Source organism: Gopherus evgoodei, chromosome 7 (assembly GCF_007399415.2).
Source record: "Gopherus evgoodei ecotype Sinaloan lineage chromosome 7, rGopEvg1_v1.p, whole genome shotgun sequence".
Lineage (NCBI taxonomy): Eukaryota > Metazoa > Chordata > Testudines > Testudinidae > Gopherus > Gopherus evgoodei.
Window position 1 is genome coordinate 104,136,617 of NC_044328.1, and position 22,830 is coordinate 104,159,446.

At 38.3% G+C, this 22,830-nt stretch overlaps 1 long non-coding RNA gene across 5 annotated transcripts in view; it reads left to right on the forward strand.

The window, feature by feature from the left end:
* Window positions 1–22,830, forward strand: part of LOC115655400 — a 72,723-nt gene that overhangs the window by 23,796 nt on the left and 26,097 nt on the right. Inside the window, exon 3 of one of the 5 annotated variants that reach the window (XR_004001377.1) lies at window positions 16,235–16,322. The exons of the other annotated variants lie outside the window; for them this stretch is intronic. This is a non-coding gene — a long non-coding RNA (uncharacterized LOC115655400). The remainder of the gene's footprint in view (window positions 1–16,234; window positions 16,323–22,830) is intronic. 5 annotated transcript variants of the gene reach the window in all.

Sequence of the window (22,830 nt, forward strand, 5' to 3'; positions counted from 1 at the left end):
CTTCCCAGTGTGTTTGTGCATATTTCCCATCAGCAGTAATAATGGGGGTTACATAGGCAGTTCTAATCTCTGCAATATGGAGTGGTATCACATCATTTGATGAAGCCCCACGATGCCATTTCATCTGCACAATAACACGGCTATGCCATTAGTTTATAAATGTACAGAGATATACTCATTGCTTTTAGTAATCCAAACAGAAACCCTAAACCAGATTAACGTTACTCTCCTGTAAATGTGGGGTTCCTATAACGTTTAAGCTGTGGGCAGGTTATTGCCTTCAGCATACTCAGATCTGAGAGAGAGAGTGGCACATAGGGGCCTTATTGCAGCTGCAGCCACCCTTACCATGGAACAATCATGCACAGGTGGGAACTAGATGACATATCAGGAGCCTTTTCACTGGTAGCTGATTTTATCCTGTAAAATACAAATATCCCCTGTTTAAATGCACAGCAAATAACTTTGGGGTTTAGCTGAATTTCCTGATCCAAGTGGGACTCCACCATTGATTTTAAAGGGTCCGGAGATTTTGTGACCTTTAGTTGAACTTTTGTTCATTTTATGGTTAGGGACGATTTACTTGCAGACTTATCTGTTAACCTCAGACTTATCTGTTTTAGATGCAAATTTGTTTGGCTTTTTTCAAGTACTTGACTATACACACCATGACATGAATGTTTTCCCTATTTTAGTGTGATAATCAATTTTGCCCATGACAATAATGGCATTTCCCTGGTCTGCTTTATAATCTGAATGCTTTTAAAGTTAAGAATTTAATTTCACTTTGGGAGCAAGTGGATTTTGTGGTAAATATAATTAAAACTCTAGAACATTTAGTTCTAACAGCCTTTTGTGGAGCCACGGGTATGTATTTGGTAAATATAGCCACGCTATTGCTGCTATAGTCTTTTCTTTACATAGGAAATAAGATTGTTTCATAACAAAATTGCCCATTTTAACTTGTGCCTATTGTTTCATAAAACACCTCTTTTGAAGAAGATCCGTTAGTCACTTATTATTCCTAACATTATGATAACTCATCTCCATTTTATGATTGCCACTGTCACAGGTCAGCCTCTGGAACTTATTTTAGGTGTGTCTCTTTGCAATTAATAAAGTGTATTGACTTGCAGTAGTAAAGTTTTGTTTTGTTTAAAATGCTGAAGCAGCATGTCATGTTTTAAATTGCACCGGCTTTTTAAAAAATATGCTAATATAGTGCTCATTCTCAAAGTTCAAAAGAGCATTTTGAAGTGTAATAAAGTCTTACTGGTCTTAAGATACATTACTAACTTTAAAACCACTAACCGTCCCTGAGAGCAATGAGTTTAACATTGCAAAATGTGTGGAAAGTTGACAAAGTCTTTTGATATCTTATAGCAGAATATTTCAGCTAATAGTTCTTTATTTGAAAGTACCTTTTCATACCAATGGTTGCAAGTGCATTGCTCCATCTCTGTAAGTCTGATATCCATGAAAAGACAACCAAGATCTGTTTCTTATTGTGCATTAAAGAGGATTCTCTGGGAATTGTTGAATAACTCCACAGTATGGTCTAAATCAGTTTTATGGATGACAAGGGAGATGTCATCTCTGTTGCATCTGTACATAGTATAATCTTCTTGAATGACTTTGGTATACTGCAATTTACCTTTTTTTTTTCAGATAGGAAGCACAGCTTTAAAAAGCCCTGTAAATTGGCAAACACCAGGATTTTCAATCCTGAGTTTGGAAATCAATGTAATGAGTCTGATTAAAGAAAAGAACCACCGCCTTCTTCTTCAAAAGAGTAACAAGGTTCAGTCTTTTAATGCCGAATATGCTTTATTATTTAAACTCTTCAGGTCTCGTTCTCAGAGTGAATAATATTCAAAGCTGCTACACATTGGTTTGTCCTCCAGTAAAGGTCAGAACCGCTGTCCAGGCAGTGGAGACAAACTTTTATTATATTTTGGTGTTTAGATTTACTTCATTCAGTGTTTATCTCTTTTGTACTTGTAACTAGAAATGGGCAAACCCTTTCAGATCAAGATCCAAACTCCCTCTCACTCTGAGAGAGGCCAACATGAGAGTCTTAGTTGGCTATAGTCTGCAAAACAAAAACAATAAAAATCAGAGCTAATCCTGCAGTCTTTACACTGGTGGACTATGTAAGGACTAAAGAAGTTGGCCTTTCAACTTGGCAGCTGATGCCCTTATCTTGAGATTGAGTATCTAATGGTGCATCCCTACACATGTAGTCAGTTGCAGGATTGGAGCCACAGTTGTTATCCATGGGATGCACCAGACAAGAAAACTAGTCACAAGCCCGGTATTCACAAGCCATGGTTTAGGACAACCGGGTATGCCTTTGCAGAGTGCTATGGAGCACACCTGTGACGGTTCTTTGGTTGATCAGGTGATTCTGCCTCTAGCTGAGAAAAGATATTGGAAGTCCACAATGAATACTTTTGTCTGTTTGTGCTTGAGGCACTGTGTAAAACACATTACTACAGCAGGTAGTACAGGAGGCCTAGCTGAGAAAGGAGGAGGTCATTGCTCCATAGAACAGAGTACAATAACTTTCAGCCTTTACTGGTTCACTGTAAACATTCTCCTTCTTTAAAAAAATAAGTCGAGCAGTCAAGCAGAGAAATAAAGGGAGAAAGAGAAGAAAAAAAAAGAAGAGTCTTATATATATATTGCTGTTACAGCTGGATATCATCACAGACAACCAGAGATCAGATCAGCTGCGTAACATTTTGACAGACATTTTTAAATACCGAAGGGACAATCATATGACAAACAATGGCAAGAAGTGATTGACCATGACTGAAGAAACTTCCTTCACCAGTTCATTAAGTAATGGCAGTCAACTGTCACTGCTATATCATTAACCGGTGGCATGCAGTCAATCCAACTTTTTTTTTAAATCTGAAAATGTTTGGAATAGTTATTAAGAGGATACTGTAGTGGAGCCCCTCCCTCATATTTGTGATCTAAACCCAAAGAGACTGTCTCTGGTATATCCCATTTACACAAGAACAGAGTGTCCCTTCTGAAAATGAAGTCACTACATGACACCTGGGGGTGGGGGTTGGAGCCCAAGTCCAGCCATCCTGGGTCGGGGGAAAGGAGGCCATAGCCCAAGTTCTGCTGCCCCTGGTGTGGGGAGAAGGGGCTGCAGCCTGAGCCCCACTACCCCAGGTGAGGGTGGAGCTCGGGCTTCAGCTTCAGCCCTGGGTCCCAGCAAGTCAAATGCTGGTCCTGGCGACCCTATTAAAATGGGGTTGTGACCCAGTTTGAGAACTGCTGCACTAGAGATAGTTTTGGCCAAATACTACCCCAACAGTAAGATTTAATAGTCATCTTTTTACCACAACAGTCCTACCACCAAACACATGTCATCAAATTTATCCTTGGTTGAATTTGTTCCCTGATATAACAGAAACAATGACAGTGAAATTCAGGTCTAAAGGATAGTCCTATGTTTATGCAACAGACTGGGACTCAAATGATCTGCATTCATATCCCAGCTCTTCTGCAGACTTCCTATATGGCCTGGGGCAAGTTACTTAATCTCTCTGTGTATCAGTTCCTTATCTGTAAACTCCATCCTGTCATGCAGGAGGATTTCTTCCTTTGTAGAGTTAATAGCATTGAATATCACTGAGTTTCTGTACAAAGGCATTTCCTTGTGGGAGGGGAGCTGGAATTGCAAGTGTCTAAGAAGACTGGCATATCAATTTGACAAAAGGTTGTGTTTGTGGAGCTTCATCTAAGTCCTTTTCTTCCAATCCTTTATATTTCTTTTCTAAAGCATTGTCAGAGTAACAACCTCAATGTGGCAGGGAAAGTTTCTTCTCGTGTTGTCTACCTGATATAGGCCTGCCAAATCTCATTACAGAAGGTGTGACTGGAGCAAATATCTGATCCCATATGAGGAATCAGTATGTGTGTCTCGTTCTCTTTGTTTGGTGGGATGCAGAGAATGTCAGGTTTTCTACTTAGAACTGGTCTGTGCCATACTGAGAGACTAGAGAAACGACCGAGGAGTCTTTCTCCAAAAAACAGGGCTACAATTAGCTACCAGTTTGTAGAACCGTGGAGGTTAGAGATGGGAGAGAATTACTTTTAAAGTGTATGTAACAGTCTGAGCAATAATAAAGCAGAAACAAAATGGCCAACAAGTTGGACCCAAGATCATATTGAAGATGACAGGTCAACACAAAAATAATTCGTTCCAAATTCTCCCCCCTGCATAAATCAGTAAAGCCCTCCATACCATCAGCACCTTCAGTTTCAGCAGCAGCACTATGGAAACCCTTTCAGATTTATCTGCCTGGTTGCCTGCTTTGTGACTTCTTTCTACACAGTGCAGCCATGCAAAGAAGTTAAAATGTAACAACCTTCCAACCACTTGATCCAAACTGGGATAAGCTAACAGCAGTGGCCCCAGTCGGAACTTGTTACATTGGTATTACTGAAGATTTGTAATGATTATATTGAGATCCATATTTCTCCAAAATCCAGTGTGTTCACATCTAGGAAATTGGGTCAGTTCATTATAGATGTAATTGGTCATCCATGAAGTACAGAACTGAATCTGACCTTCCCTGAAGTTTGAGATGTTCAGATGCAAGGTTTTGATCTGAGCTCATCTCTAATTGCTGCTGCATCTGACAAGTAATTAGTAAAAAATAATTGTAGAGTCCCACTGAAATGAGCAAAATTGATCAGTGGGGTAAGAGGATGCTCTTTTCCTGCAGCTGTTTCCACTGTTTGCTATGTGCCTGGTTCCTCAATCTCCCTCAGAAAGAAAATGTAACTTGCACAAGCTAAAAGACTATTAGTATTAGTTAACTAAAAAGAAGACAGAATGATCAAGTTAAGATGATCTTAACCACAGAGTTAAGATAACTCTGTGGTTAAGATGTCATCAAAAATACTTGATGCATTTGGTGACAGCCAGTTCTTAGTTGCCTATCATATATGTCTGTATAAACAGCGCGTCTCTGTACTTACATATATATAGATACACTGGTATATGGTGGTATATATTTTATGTTTGTATAAACACACTCCTAACACTGTACTTCTCCCAACCAGCTCTCTATAAATCTCAACCTCCAGAGATACCTTGTAATGACTTAAACATTATACCAAAAGAGGGATTCCAAGGGGACATGATCAGGATATAATAATGGGCCAATGTCAAAAAAAATTTATGATTATTATTCATATGACTCAACCATATGCTCCAGCTACTGCTGTAATCTTGCTAGTCTTGGTCTGACATCTGCAGTGATAATGAGTAAAATTGCATTACACCACACACACACAAAAAATCAAGATACTTAAAAAATAACTAGAGGGCTGCCAGGAGAAACATTGACCTCCTCTCTGAGGTCAAGAGATGGTTTTAAAAAATGCTGGATGCTCCTGACAAAGCTGAAGCAATCTGTGGGTCTGGCAACCAGCTGTTCTAACGTTATAAGGGAAGAAATGGCATATAATAGAGTTGCTAAACCATATGTATTTATCACCGCAGTTAAATATCAAGCATGATCATATCACATTGATTCAAAAAAAAATCAAAGCTACCTGTTTTGTTTAGTAAGTTAGGAAAAGTAGTATATATGTTGAATAATGCAGAGTAAGATTGTCAGCTGGGGTAAACTCTGTGAATGTGTCTGAAATAATTCAAGATGCTTCTTAGTTGTTGATATTGTGTATTGCATAGTCAAAAAACACTTACTCATATGCTTTTAATTATCTAATGTTATATGAAAGCACAGAAGTTTCCAAAAGCCAGAGAGAAAAGCAGCAGTTTCACCATTTTATTTCTCAGCAGTTCTGAAGCTGCTCTCTCTGTTCATGAGTAGCGTTCAGCTCTTCTGCATAGTTTTGGCTACATAGTAGACGTAGATGCAAGTTAGAACATAGGTTGCAATAACATATCAACATTCAGGGTTTACAGGCACCTCTAGCCAATTAAAACATAAAAGACACATGACTCCTGCTGGTCAGATATTGAGAATTAATTAACCTGTAGTTATTGGACTAAAAATAGTTTGGTACAAGACACATCTCTAATAGTATGGATTTCCCTGTTTTGTTTTCTTCTTTTTAACTCCACTAAAATTCCATTATCAATTACAGCACAAGAAACTGAGTTATAGGAGGAGAAGAGAACTTTTTGAATGCTTGCTAAGGAAGAGAAGGGAGTTGAGGAAACCTCACTGATAGCAGGTTTCCTAATCTTTTAGTGTGTTTAGTGGAAGGGCAATGGAGAGAAAGCAAAGAGAGGTGGATGTATAACAGGGATAAAGACACAGTCACAAACTACCAGAGTTGCCACAAAATCAAAGCCAAACACAGCAGTGAAGGACAAATATTTTGGGCAGTGTCAGTCAGTCAACTAATGTGTTTATCAGCGTATCAGTGAGGAAATCCCCCTAAGCTCCATGGGAGGTTTTGCTTTGATCCTAACCGCACCTGCCAGTCTGCTGACACTCTCAGCTGTAGGATTTACAGTCAGAAGACAGGAGACAGCGGTTCACCTGGGACTGTAACATGTCACTCTAAAGGCAAATATCTACTGCATTAATTCAAAAAGCAGGGTGGGCAACTGGCAGCAGGTGGGTGGTCATGAGGCGGTGAGCAAGAAGCAAGGGGCAGAACAGAGGAGCGAATCAGACTTGTGTTGAGTGGGAAGTGAAGCTGTTCTGCCTGCCAGATGGAACTGTACATAAAATTGCTCTGATGTACCCACTTCACCAATTATTAGTAGCAGTAAAAGTTCTCCAGCCCTCTCTCTGTAACCACCCCAGTGAAGAATTTGGTATTAATTTTGTATGTTCTCAGCTTTACTCACACTAAATTCAAACTCTTCTTGCCCTCTACAGTCCTTTAGCCAGCAGAAATGCTCAACATCTGCAGCAAAGCCTGCACTTTTGGTGGTTTTCACAATCTCGAGCCATGGTAGAGTCTGAGATGTTGTTTTAAGCACCTGGCAGCCTCCATCTATCTTCTTTATTTTAATTATTTCTAGTCTATAGGGTGAGCTAATCAAATAGGCTCATGTCTGTTGTCAGGGTATTTTCTTTGCTTTAATCTATTCTCATTTCTATATAATTCTTTTTTTTCCTCTGGAGCTATCAAAGTATTTTATTTAACAAGCCCATCAACTAAAACAAAGTCTGCATTCTTGAATGCTAAGTCACACATAAACTTTAAAGATGCTGTTTGTTCAACGTTGACAGAAGCAGTCGTCTGTCCTAATTTACCTTCTTCGTATGTTTTTATTAGTGCTGTGAGAGCATGCAAAAACCCACTGGGGAGACAAGCTCACTAGATTGGGTTGTGTTTTTTTAAAAGCTCTGTCATCAGTCCAAGTTCAGAAGACTGAGATACTGTCTCTTGTACTGGAAAGGTAATGCAAATTATTTCTTGTGACACTTCTTGTACCTGGACAGCTATCCCTGAGGACACACCATACACATGTAGCCACAGCAACATGGGCAAGGTGGTATTTAAGGAACCGCCTTTGGGAAGTTTTGTTCTTCCCTCAGCTCAGCTTTTCCTGCTTACTCACAGCAAGAAGATTAAGGGGGTTTGAACCCAGGGAAACTTAGGCTCTGATATCCTTTATTTTAGCACATGTAGGCATACAGACAGAGAACAGAGAACCATGAGCTGCAGCAGTATGTGCTGCTTCCCCATTACTCACTGATGTGGGTCAACTTTGGCCTGCAGAAATCACTTCGAAAACAGAGATGTTAGTTAAGTCTCAATGATCATTCAGTCCTTGCTTCTCTGCTGAGACAGCCAAGTAGTTTGCAAACTAGTACCAACTATAGGGTCACTATTGGGTGCGCCATACCTGGGAGGCTTCATGCAGTCTTGCTATCACAGGTCCCTGGCTCACATTAGATCAGTCTCAGTGCTTGTATTGGTAGAAAACAGCCCTCAACTGCTGGAGTGCATTACATTCCAGCCCTGCCCACAGGTGCCAGGAGGGGCTGGATATGCCAGACCCTTCTGACATGGAAGGGGGATACTGAGCTACTGCTTTAAGGCAGCCCTTACATTTCCTTTTTGCCACTAGTGGGTTTAGGATCTGGACTTAAATGACTAATACATATTCCAAAGCATTTAGATTGATATTATTTTAAAAGCAAAAACATAAAACAGCCCCTACCCATAATGAGTTCAGGTAAGTATTTGTAAATGTAGAACTCGCTGTTAAAATCATGTAACCTGAACATGTGGCTTCCCATAAATCTGTAGACTGTCACACATTCTGTGCATTTTTGTTTTCTTCTTTTTTTAACCACACTGAATGCTGGCGGCTGAGTCTGTCCTGAGACTGAGCCCCAGCATAGCTCCAGGACTAAACGCATTCTCGCACATGATGTTCTAATCACTGATACTTTGTGATCTATTTCACTTACTGCTGCCTTGTTCTGTGTGTCTGTTCTCTATTTAGAAAGTTAGCTATGGAAAGGAGTTTGATTATTTTGCAGGATGTCATTTGCTCGCGCCTTCCACATACTGTTTTCTCGCTTTTACCTGAAAGAGAAAATATCAAACATTGCAGACTCCCAGATGGACTGTCTGGAATTTAGCCTTTAAAAAAAAGCTCCGTCCTAGCAGCAGACCAGATTCCAGCAGTAATTTCTTGAAATGTGAGCACAAGGATATGGAGAAAACATTTTGGGGTGAGTGTGCATGGGGTGGGCTGGAAAAGAGAGCAAGGGGTTGTTTTATTTGCTTATATCTGTTGTCATTTTCACTTTAAAAGTGATCATGGCAGCAATTGCCAATAGCGTCAAGCAGACACTTTCTACTACAGTTTTGTTGACATCTTAAATGTGTGCGTAAACTTTTTAAACAACACTTAACATAGTGCTAGGTATTTGAGAGGACAACCAGAAAGACAAAGTCCATGAACTGAGCAACTTACACTCTTGTTTTAGATGTGACATGTCAGCTGGGGTTAAGAAGGAGAGCAGGGGATGAGTGAGAAAGGACAAGGCATACATCAATAATACTCAGCTGAGACATGAGCACTTCTGTATGGTTCACTCAAAGTTTGTATTTGTTTTTAATTAATAATAATAATGACTGCTGTACTTGTTATGGCTATCCTGGAAACAGCGCATCTACTGGAGAAATTTGAATGAGGAGTGGTTCAGCGCTTTGCAGAACAGAATTAGGAAGGAATTCATATATAATGGGCCGCATGGTCGGAGACACAGAGACAGTTGTAGGATATTTGGGTTGGCATTTGTTGTATAGCGAGCTGGAGTAACAACAGTTGCTGGAATCGGTGGAGAGTGACTTCTGCTGGGTGACAGGAGTAGGACTTTTTGTAACCTCGACCCATGTCATGTGATGGTGGCCAGGAAATAAAACAACACTCTCTTTCTAGCACGCCTATGAGTCACACAGCAGCATTGGTGCAATTATTAGTCTAGATCAGCACCGCAGTATGCTGAATTATGTAGGCTCTTGAAGATAAAGACATGGCATTTAAACTCAGTGTGGTGGAGAATGGATGGCAGTGCAGAAATTCAAAGAGGGCGTGTAGGATTGCCAACTTTCTAATCACACAAAACCGAACACTCCTGCCTCGCCCCTTCTCTGAGACCCTGCCTCTGCCCTGCCCCTTCCCTGAGGCGCCACCCCCCACTCGCTCCATTCCCTCTCTCTCCGTTGCTCGCTTTCCCCCACCCTCACTCACTTTCACTGGGTTGAGGCAGGAGGTTGGAGAGTGTGTGGGGGGCTCTGGGGTGAGGCCAGGTCTGAGGAGTTTGGGGTACAGGAGAAGGCTCCAGGCTGGGGCAGGGGTTGGGGTGCAGGGGGGCCCTTTTCAACCGGGCGTTCCAGCCAAAAACTGGATGCCTGGCAACCCTAAAGGTATGCCATGGATCAAGTAATTGATGAGGAAGATCATTTTATTAGCTGTATTTTGGCTGGTGCAGTTTATACTCACACTTAAGGAAAATGAGTCAAATTGTCTTCTCCCTTACACTGGAACATGGTTTACTGTAGGGCTATCCTAGGTTAATGGAGAGGAAAACTTGGCCTAACTAATCCAGCTATTTTTAAAAGATACTATTGTATACTTTGCCATTCAGAGAAAAATATCTAATGAATAATTTAGTCCAGACTGTCTCAGGAGGAAAAAAGAAATGCAACAGCATAGACAACATATTCTTATTCTGTACCCATTTGTCATCTTTCTTGGTATCAATACTCTTAGCTGACTGTGGAATTGGAAATGGGTCTTAATCAATGTACAAATAAATACTTAGTGCAAATGCTGGGCAGGCTATTAGTAAACAATTTCCTCTTTGTTTCTTCACCTTAGACAGCTTGGGCCAGATTCAGGGAGATACTGAACACCTTCTGCTCTCTCTGCACTGGAAATGAAGGCACTGACATTTGCTCTGAATATAGTCTCTTGAAAGGATCATGTGGAACTATCCATGTGTTTGCTGTGAGGTGTAGCTAGGTGGGTTCTTGCCACAGATGACTGAAAAAAGGAAAGTGGAGGAGGAGGGAGAGCATAACGACTTCCTTCCACCTCCAGTTCAATCACTGTGCATAACTGTAAATATGACCATTTAAAATGTCCTGGAGCCAAATCCTCAGCTAGTGTAAACCAGAATAGCTCTATTGAAATCAATGGTGCTACACTGATTAACACTAGCAGAGGAGCTAGCTCCTTGACTTTTGCCAAAGCCTGTTTGAAAGAACATGTTATGATATGCTGTATAAAAAGTTTTATCCTCTTGATGTGAGCCATTTGCAAATTACTTTGTTCATGCAGGTACCTGTGTAGAAATGCTTTAATTTTGCCAAAGGTGATGAAAAAGTCCCATCTAAATATAAATAAATAAATAAACCCACTCACTGTGGAGAGGATCAGTTGGCAGATTGTAGCCTGTATCTGCTCCTGACAGCACTGCTAATACTATAAAAATCTATAACCCAGTCATGTGGTATCTAAAACCAAACCAAAAGAAATTTCCTTCCCAATAGTCACAGTGTGAGAATAATCACTGCCACCTTTGTATCACAGGGATTTCGATCTTTCAACAGACTTTTCTATCATCCTTGCAGTAGTGGTTTGTGTAACAAACTAGGTCCCATAAGTGAAAACATAAGTAGAGTAAGTGACCTTCGTAAATACTGGTATAAAATAACAAATCAAGCATTGCATCAACCCAATAGCCGTGTGTGCACAGAGGGAGGCAGGCAAATAAATTAAACCAATGTTGATATCTGCTGTATTCCCCAGTATGCTCCTTGATATGGTCCTTCTGACGTTTTGGCATTGATATACACCGCCGTCTTAAAAATTAGAACAGAACAAGGAGTTATACAAAGAAGTACTTGAATTATAATTTAGGCTCTATTTATTAGGAATATTTTTCAATGAAACACACTGATGAAATAATATTCATGCAACCCAGTAATACATGTATATTCACTATAGAAGAAAATCAGAACTGGAAAAGGGTGGTTGCTGGTATTAGCACAGTCATATGCAATGTCAAGATTTGGAGACAGACTCTGCTCATTGTTGTAACAGTGTAAACATGGAGTAATGACGCTTACTTTGGTAGAGTTGCTCCTTATTTACTCCTATGGAACTGAAAACGCAGTTTCTCCATTTAAGTACCAATAAAATGTTCATAGCCGTACCTGGCTTTAACTGCTAGTGGTTCTAGTCAACTGCAATAAGAAACTTACATGTGGTTCTGAAAGTAAATTTGGCCCATTTAGATTGTTTTACCTTGAAAGATATTTCATTGTTCAATACATTGGCATATTTTGTTAGAATATCTTTTAAATGTTATTCCCATAACAATGGGACTGAACAAACTGAATTCGATGGAGTTACACTGGGGAAGAAATTTGGCCCAGTGAACTTAGAACATAGTATTTATATAATTTGTATATGTTATTTACAATACTTCACAGTAATAGGATGATTATCTTCAGATCTTACACCTTCACCTGAGTTAAAAATTGAGTGCTAGATTACTGAGAGTTAAAAATGTCTAGTGGGCGGAGGTCCTGATGTACACACAAAATGTGTGTGCAATTTGTGTTTTCAGCAACCTCAGTCACATGTGAAAATGGGTATATAGATGTCTGCGTATCCAATTACATGCAGAAGCACAGTGGCACAAGCATTTTTGGTCTCTGTATGTAGCTATATTACAGTCTTATACTTCCTTCCATCGTTGGTAGTGACTAAAGTTAGAAAAAACACTCCAGTTACTGCCTACACATGACACAAGTTTAAATTGGAGAGAGAGATCTGGGATTGGTCAGACAATTCAAAGGTTTTCAGTGTTTATTTTATTTGTGATTTCAAACATACCTACCCTATTATCATATCTAAAGAAATATTTTAATAGATGCCTTTTTCCTAGAAGAATCTGTAGCCCAAATATAAGAAAATACTCCTTTGTATTTTTTGTATTGAAGACTATCTACAGCCAGTCATTTACAAAATTTTGCATTGACATAGATCTTGGTGTGAACTGGAGAACACGTGTTTCCACTTTATTAACCTTTGAGTTTATTTTTTATTAATATATCTTCGTTATTCTCAATATGTTTCTGTTGTTTTCCAGGAAAAATAAGAGTGCCCTCTGGTGGTCAATTTAACACCTGTACATTCTCATATTTCTTACAACACGAAAAGTGGGTAATATGTTAATGGGTTTTCCTTACAGTTCCAATTTGATGAGCAAAAATACTCGTATGGTTTTATCTTTATTTTGTAGAATCACGTCCTCTCTCAGCATCAGGTGGATCATTATATTTTCATCACAGTCTCTTTTATTCAAAATTATTTTTGTTATTGTCATTAATGAAAAATGTTCAAACGGATCCATGTGAGTAGTGCTTATCCTTGTGAGAAGGCACAGTGGCCCTGATTCTTATTTATACAAAATTCCTTTCACACTGGCAGAAAATTACATTTAATCCATTTTAGGGCCCCTTTATGTGAGTGTATTACTAGCATTATTGTACTTACACTACTTATTAGTAAACTGTAGTACAATAGCAAACTCTAATCAGACCTATTGACTTCAGTAGTAGTATTCAGTGAGTAAGGACTACACATGTGAGGGACAGTTACAGGACTGGGACCCATAACATAACATAAGGAATTAAACTTGTGCCATGAGCTTCTCATCAGGGTAGGTTACATATATAAGAGGGTTCAGTACTCAGACTTGTGTGAACTCACATTGCATATTACTGGGATAGCTGTTTTTGCTACTATAGCTAAGATTACAGTAGAGTTTCCATCCTAACCCCTGATTACTCTCTCTCACACACACATTTGCAAAACATACAGTTTGGGGAATAAGATTTTTACATGAGGCCTCTGCCACAAGGCAATTTTTAAAAATGTTCAGCAAAATCAATGCAGCCAATTTTGAGTTATGAGAGGATGAAAATAAGGTTATTCCTATTGTTGAAAAAACTTCTGACCACCATTTATTTCAGCAAACAACAAAACCAGACTGATTCCCACAATTCTAGAGTCTCTCCACAAATCTCATCTCTAATCATGCTGAGCTTCTCAATTCTTCCCTTTCAGCCTGCAATGTTTTTTTCTCACCAATTGCTAGAAGCTGGGAATGGGCGACAGAGGATGGATCACTTGATGATTACCTGTTCTGTTCACTCCATCTGGGGCACCTGGCATTGGCCACTGTCGGAAGATAAGATACTGGCTAAATGGACATTTGGTCTGACCCAGTATGGCCATTCTTATGTTAATTCTCATCAGATTTCTCAGGGACTCTTTCTTTCTCCTATACTGTAATTTTTCTCCTCCCACAACATTTCCTCATTGTTTCTCTCTCTGCATCCCCCACACTCATTTCCACCCAGATTGTCTCTTCTCTCTTTCCCCAAATCCCCTCTGTGCCCCTCACTCTCCCCAAGTATATCTTCTTTCTGCAAAAGCATTATTTTTTCTCTCTCAGTCTTAATAATAATAATAATAATAAATAGTCCCCTTTGTATCATTTCTTCCTCAAAATCCCTTTACCACCCAGAAATTCCTGCCTTTTCCCATCTTTCCCCAAACCTTTCCACTGTTCCTGCTCCTCTTCAGAGAGAGAGGAATGACCAGCAGGTGCCCATTCTTCCTGCCTTCTCCCCAGAGAGAAGAGCCAGCAAGTGCAATGTCATCAGATTGGCAGAGACTGGAAGACCCAGTGGTGAAATTCACTCTTTTGCAGAGGACTCGGGTAAGGCCCCAATGTTGAGGGTCTAAGGGGTGTTTAATCTCAGGCAAAGAGAGAGATTAGCCAGGCAATGGAACATTAATTGGGGACCCTGTGGCCTGCTGCTTAAAACCCAGCTGCCTGGTTTCCATTACTAGTCAAGTGGGAGGAGTGTTTGACAACCTAGGGGATGAACTCCTGGGGAGAGCACTGCTTGGAAACGCCTGCACTGATTTTCATTCTCTTTAGTTTGTGTACTGTTTTAGTTAGACAAAGAGCACAAACCTCCTGAGTCCAGTTCAGTGGAGCTAACCAGAGTGTAGGCTGGAGTATGATTTGGCCCCACTACAGTATGATGCCATTTCACATTATATTAATTATGCTTTTCTGTACATCAGTTCTGCAGGAAACAGTACATCTGATGTTTTAAACTAATCTTGTTGCATTACGCTTTTCAATACAACACTTTGCATTGTTTGTTAGTTTGGTTTATCTTTACTGTCGACTACCAAGAAGTTACAAGTGCCACATCTTTTCAAGAAACAAACACAACAGACAACAATCATTATACAAAAAACTGAAGCAAACCACATTTTCTGTTAAGATTCATAATAGCATGGAGTTAAAAAAGAGAAAATAGGTGCTTTGGAGCATAACATTATAAAATGCTAATGTCAGTGACACAGTGGTGGACTGAGTAAATATAGAAAGGATTTATTATAAAGTTCTTTAGTGTTGTTGGCACTAACAGCAAATTGCTGGGCAACATCATATCACCAAAATCCAGGAAACAGCACAAACATTGAACCACGGTATTTTCAATGACAATAATGAGAGAAGCTTTGGTATTGGTTGGCATCACCACAAAAGGCATATGTTGGCACGTTCAAGAATGTAAATGATAGATCTGCTGCTTGAAGTTTATAATTATTTAATCAAACCCAGACTGCAGAACCTGGAGGGATAGTGTGTAGCCTTAAAAGAGAGAGAGAGAGAGAAAGGAAAAGAAAATAAATCCATATTTTGCAAATGATGGCATATACCAGTCCCCGGTGTATGCCTAGCCACACACTTGTGATTGCTACAGTTTTTGTGGGTGATCTTTACTGCCTGCTACATCGTTGTATGTGTAAGAGTTCCTGCAGAAAACAAATTACCGACAATCTCTTTTATGTGCTGATGGAAGTCAGATCAGCTATTTCCATTTCCTTTCAAAGAAGAAAATAAATGTAAGATCAGGTCAGGAAACCACTCATCTGATGAACTATTTCTACACTACATGCACATGCACACACATGCTCACAAATGATTTTCATCTCACATTTCATATTTGGCTGATTATTACGGAATGTTTTAGAACTCATTTACTTTTCACATGCTAAAAATATGATAATGAACATGCCGTTTACAGAAATAAATCTCTCAACACTCTATGTTCTGGCTTGTAACAGACTGAATAGCAGAAGTCGGGTATGTTTGCAGCCTGGGCTTTGCTCACCGACTCAACTTTCCATTTAGTCCAAGCCTGATGGAATAAGAAAAAAGTCTTTCAAAAGCAGTAATTGTGTGTTTCTGAGGGTGAGGGGAAGAACAAATTACTAAATTAAATTAGCATTACATTTCATTCCTAGCCCCTAGCAAATTCAGGGATTTACACAAGGTACTTTCTTAAATTTTGATGTTAATTTAAATGTTAAAATTCTGCATAAAAGCCCGGAGAAACCATGAATAGTTAGGTGATGTCATAATAAAAATTTATACTGAAGGAGGAAATGCTCTAAGTTGAGATAGTAGCACATTATAACATTTAAAAATGAGAGAAATGCATTATTTTAATATATTTTAGAGGATTTAATGTTATTAATTCTTTTACTGTGACTTATGCCTTGTGACTTAAGAAATATTTGCATAATACTTTTTTCTATAATAGCCCTGGTCTCTTTTTCTCTCTCTCTCTCTCTCATAAATATTTGCTGTAGGGTATTCTGGGACATACAGGTGAAATCAGTGGAAATTTTGCTATTGACTGTATTGTGGCCAAAAATTCATCAAGAACTTCTAAACAAGGTGAGTGACATAATATCTTTTATTGGATCAACTTCTGATGGTGAAAAAGAAAAGTTTTTGCAGGACACAGACTTGAGGAAGAACTCTCTGTAGCTTGTCTCCTTCACCAACAGAAGTTGGTCCAATAAAAGATATCTCTCTAATATCCTGTGACCAACATGGCTATAACAAACCAGCAAATTAGGAATGCTGAGCTTTATTCTGCTTGTGACCCCAACAGAACAGACTTCTCTAGTGACTGCCTCTCATCCCAGTATCCTTTGTATTTCTATCTGAGAATACTAGCTATTTTTTCAGCCCCAAAGACTGCATAGTATCATGAGAAATCCATGATACATGGGTACTCCTCTGCACCCACATAAAGTCACATTGACATCTATGGCAATGAATAGCAAGACTAGGGTCTAATTGTATTTAATTGTCTTTAGTTCATTAAGCTATGGCACAGTGAATAAAATAAAATCATGCAATGTGGCTGCAACATTCAGGGTACATACATGGGATAATTTCATATTTTAAAAAACCCAAAGTATAATTTAGACATATTGTGCAGTTCATGAACTTCAAGTTTCTAATATATTTTGAATTATTAATATTTCACATTGCAAACTACAGCAGTCAAAATAGGACAAAATATTTCTGGACCTTAAGATATATACCTTACTGTATATGCAAGATTAAACATAGTTATTTAAATAGAACTATTTCTGTTTAATAATTCAAGACTGGAAGTTTACAATAAAATATCTGTTATATTTGATTTTCTTTAAATGATATGGAAAAAAACCCATAAAACATGGACAGTATTACAAAAGGTCAAACAAATCTATAAATGTGCAAAATTATTGTATGTATGTTTAGAAGTTGGACTAATTTATATTTATTCAACAATTGCATTAACATTTGAAATATACATGCTACACACACGTTTGTGAAATAATATGCAATATATTTAGGCTTGGCAAAATTAGATTTTTATTTTTTATAATTTTGAAGGATAATATCAATGTTTACTTTTAGTACTTTTTAATTTTTATTGATTTCTGTTTTCATAGTTGAGGGAAATTATAGGGGGCGGTCAGACAATAATAAATGATAGACTTTGAGATTAAAAAAACTAAAGCTTTATGACCATTAAAATACAAATTGTCAACATCAGATGTCAAAACATACAATGTAAATATTCTTAAATCAAACTCTACTAAATTCTCAAGCAGCATTTTTCTGACTTTATCCAGCCAAATTTTGATTGTTATCAATAGAAATATTTTTTGGTTTGTGTGAGTATGGTGAAATCAGTGTTTACTGAAATTTACCAAGAAAAATCTAATCCTTTCAAGTGTAAATATATTCAGTAGAACTAATTACTAAAGCAATTTATATTTGGAAGGCTATCTTTACAAGCAGAGGGATAGAATATTTTTACAAATGAGAGTTTAGATCTCAAAGATAATTTCATATATATAATCTGTGTATGGAAACGACAAATATTGGCAGAATAAAAGCAACTGATGAGCTGCATTATAAAAAATATGTTGATTGCAAAATAAAGAGCACAATGCTAAAGTTACAGGTATTTTTAAACACCTTTAAAATAATTGTGAAGCTAAAAGTTGAGCACATTTTATAATTTCTACCGAAAAGCTTTCTGCTTTTGTGTAAATCCAGATAATGTGCATTCACATTAATACAATAATGAAAGCTAATGCTGACCTTTCCCTCTTAACTCTATTTTCTTGTTTCTTTTCCTGACATGCAACATGAACTTTACACTTGAATTTCCTGGCTTTTGTCAGTTTTTCAGCACTCAAACTTCTTACATGATTTACATTTTTTTCATGTAATGTTTTTTCTTAATCAGAATAACAATCTTCTTTTTACTTCTACTTTTAAAATCTAATGTAATGGTAATGTTTTATATAAGATTTATGAATAAAGAAAGATGTGGGTTTGTTTTACAGGTTTAAAGCAAATTTCTTTTTCTTTCTTTCTTTCTTTCTTTCTTTCTTTCTTTCTTTCTTTCTTTCTTTCTTTCTTTCTTTCTTTCTTTCTTTCTTTCTTTCTAATGAATTAAAAACAGTCCCATTTGTAAAGGCTAACTCATTGACTCATCAGTAATGAACAGAGTTGGGAAGGGAAGATCCATAAATTCTAATTTTAGTCAGATGAGATACATAACCATTGTTAATTTTTTTTCTGCCAGTGTTGCATGGAGTCTCATTTCCTGCTAAAGTGTTTCTTATAGTCTCCAGTGAATTCATTAGCTGCTTGCCTTTCTTAAGGACCTAATTTTCACTTGAGGCTAACCCATTTTCCTAGTACTGTATATTGATCACACACAAATTATAGGTCTGTAGGAGATCTTCCATTGATTTCAATGTGCACTGAATCAGGGCCTGAACTGGTGTATGTCAGCTCAGCTCATGAAGCTACACCAATTTACACCAGCTGAGGATCTGGCTCAGATTATTTTATATGTGCTCTTTTGAGAGCTGGCTCATTGTCAAAGCATGTTAATATTGCAGTGCTAGGTATATTTCAAATATATATTGAAAACTGTAATAGATTCGTTCACAACAATTAAATAAGGGCCAAATTCTGCCCTCAGATATGGAGTGTAAACTCCAGTTGATTTTCCTGGGAGTCATATATGATTATTAGAGGATAGAATATAACTAATAATAAAAATATATTTGAAGGGATGCCCCAAGGTTGTCAAACCAATATTTTTCCACCCTAAATATTTTTTCTCCATATCCCTTAAATTCTATTAATTTTCTTTCCTCCCTTAACTGTCAAATAAAGGTCCCAATCCTTCGGCCCCTCCTGAATCTTACCTGCATGCTGCAATACATTTTAAACTACAATTGCACACCCAGTGTAATCTTATAAAAACAAATTCACGGTTTCCACAATGAGATGCACCCAGATAGTAGAAATCTTCTGTCAGTCCAGTATTGCCTGATCACAAGAACTTGGAAAAGAAACCCAGCAAGAGAAAAGGTGACATAGGTACTGGATGTGATTATGCATGTGCATTTATGCCTGAGTTCCAAAATACATTTGTTATGTCAACTACATATATACTGACCAGCAACTATGTCCAGTTTTGTGCTTTGCATGATATGTGGGTGTGGGTGTGAATATCATACTATCAAATCCGTTTACACACATACTTCTTACCTGACTTGTCTCACAAAAATTAATATATTGGAATTGCTACCTAGGAATCAGAAAGGCCACACATTTTCCTCCTATTTTACCAAGGCAGCTGAATGCAATTGCAGCCTGCATTTTGGAAATGAGGAAAATGTAAGTTACATGCACAGATACTGCATATGCCTAAATCATCTGTGGATGGGGAATCCTATTTGTAGCCATGTATTCTTGGTCTTATTCAGCACCTGGAAAGTTCGCATTCATTAGATGCTGCATAATCTGCCATTTCATCACATTCTCAGGTAAGTCAAAGAAGTAAAGAGCTAGCTGCCATACAACAGCTAATAGTTTCCACTTTGGACAGTGTACAGGCTGTAATTGCTGAAGGTGAATCTGTTGCTTCAGCTTGTGTTGCTACAACTACAGTTAGCGCCTCTGTATATCTGTCTTCTGCTACTTAGGAAACCTAAATTCATTCCTTGAAGAGTTATAGTTGGCTGAGGAGTTCATGCACGAGGACCGAAAAAAATTGCCAATACATTTGTGCTACTAGATTCCATTTGTATCTATGAATATAGAATTCTATATGTAATATAGAATGTATGATCATAGAATGTATTATCATATATCTTAGTATCTAATTTACATAATATACCTTTCCCAGGTTGCACTTGTGTTAAACAGTTAAAAACACATACATCTCTTTCACCTGATGTCAGCAATGCTATAGAATGCTCCCTTTCGTCCCCACAGCCCTCCCACAGAAACCTGAACCCATCACACACTGGGACTGATCCACTAACTACTGAAGTTAATTGGAATCCTTTCTGTTGACTTCATTAAGCACTGGCCTGGGCCCATACAACTAAATCACACCAAAAATAATCAAGGCAGTATTAAAAAGACAATATGAGCACCAGTTAGAAGTCGAAAAAAGACAGCTTGGTGGAAATCTAAACGTTTGGTGGGAATGCGATTTCAATTTAAACTTTTAATGGGAAATTTTTAAAAAATCATTTTGATAAGGTAAAAATATTTCATTCTCAGCTTATCATTTTGAATCGCTTCATTTTGACTCCTATTAAATATTGATTTTGAGGTACTATATTTAAAGAGGAAATATTTAAATTGAAGGATTGAATAAGGAAATGCACATTTCACCACTCTGTGCCTCAGTTTCCCCAACTGTAAAATGGGGAGTAAGGACACTGACCTCCTTTGAAAGTGCTTTGAGACCTACTGACAAACTATGCACAAACAAACATCTATGACCAGCTCCTCAGCTGAACTGTGCCAGTAGCAAAAAGTTGCCCTCGAGCTGGCTTAGCTGGCTACTTGCAGATTCTCCTTGCCTAGGGAAATTTTAGATGGTATAGAGCCAGCAAAGTGGCTCCTATACCACTTGTTCCATACACGCCCTAGCACAGTTACTGAGCTCAGGAAAAGGGGCTTTGTCAAGAAATCCCTAAAAAGCTGCAGGAACAGCTTTTGGTTGCTGCTGGCAGCTAGCATAGTTTAGAGGAGCAGTGCCAGGAGACATGGGTGGGGCGCAGAAGGCAATTTTGCACTGCCTCTCTGAACTTGGCCATACCTCAAGGTCTGGGCCCTCATTTAGTTTTTAGTCTCTGATCTTTGCTTCCACTGAAGTCTATGGCAAAACTCCCTTTGACTTCACTGATGCAGTATCAAGTCTATATAGAAGAACTAAGTAGTAGTAGAAGTTGATGGAGTGCTGCATGAGTATAAGGGCCTGTCCATGTGATTTTCTTTACATGAAGGGGGCTTAAGTTATGTAACCATATGAACTGTTCTTCACTGCCCTTGTCATCCCTTATAAAGTTTGTTAGATCGTGTTTCATAACAGATTGTAAGCTCTTTGGGGATTGTAAGCCATGTCTCCCTATGTGTCTGGGTAGCACCTTGTACAATGGGTCTGCTACCCTGACTTGGTCCCTTTGCAGCTAACAGGCTGCAAATATCAATAATAGCTCCATATCAACCTTGGCACTGCTTTGTATTGGACAAGTGGACTGTTACGCTAACATGGAAAATTCATCCCAGGCAGAATATTGTTCAGGCTTATAAAATGCTAAATTGATATAGGAATAATACACTGTATAGACTACATGACATACACTAATCCTTCTGTATTAAATTAATTTAATACTCAATTAAGCTAATATGATACTGTGCTAATCCAGTGGAGTGACTGCCTTCTGATATGCATATGAATTACTACTAATATCCAGTTAGACCAATGGAATGCACTGGCAGATACTACATTGAATGAGCCTGGTTTTGCTGAACATTTGTCATTTATATATATTATCCTATCCTGGGTTCTCGCAGCAAATACTGTATTTTTGTTATATTCTGCAAAGTGAAGTCTTCATACTATCGTCTTTAGTTAGGTGAATGAAATGTGCCTTCACATTTTCAGATTTGAAACTAAGCACATATTATATTTGTGTTCACATGACTCAGCACCTCCAACAGGTATAGCCGCACTCTGCTCAGTCAGTGAGCAGTCTATATGGTTGAGTTTGCATCCTATGCCCAGTCCAGATGTTCTCCCCAGATAATATCCCAGGTGTAGAGCGTAGTAAGTAAGATCAGGATCGTAGTCTAGGATTTGAATCAAAACAACTCTTCAATCTCCACAATTATAGAGGTGCCTTTGATGATAAAAGCACATGCATCTTGAAGCACAAAGACACTAGTTGTCATAAGCATATCCTTATGATTCTCTCCCTTACATATGTTACACTTTTGAATGCTCCAAAATGCACAAGTATCAGAGGGGTAGCCATGTTAGTCTGGATCTATAAAAGCAGCAGAGCATCCTGTGGCACCTTATAGACTAACAGACGTATTGGAGCATGAGCTTTTGTGGGTGAATACCCACTTCATTGGATAAGACCTTCCTATACAATATGAGAATCTGAAGATTATTGAATGATCTAAATGACATGCTTAGAAAATACTGGAGATTCTGAAGATATTGGAGAGTGTGTTGTCCCAGCTGAAAGTGCTGCTCATTATCATGCAAGAGGAAAGGGTTTGGGAACCTCCAGATGAATCTTCTCATTGTAGTGTACAGCCCTGAAAGAAACACGTTGCCTCTGAGCACAGTGGGTGGGAGGTAGAGTGGTCTGGCAAAATTGCCATGAAAATTGATAAGCTCCTGTTCAAATTCTACTCACACACTGTTTACCTGGATGATGGAAAAGCTAATGAAATTTTACTCACTGGTCAAATAAATAATTCTGTCTATGAATTAGTGGGCAAGGTGGCTTTTACTGAGATGTTGAAAATTGCATTGTGGGTAGTCATAAAAGGATTAATCCTG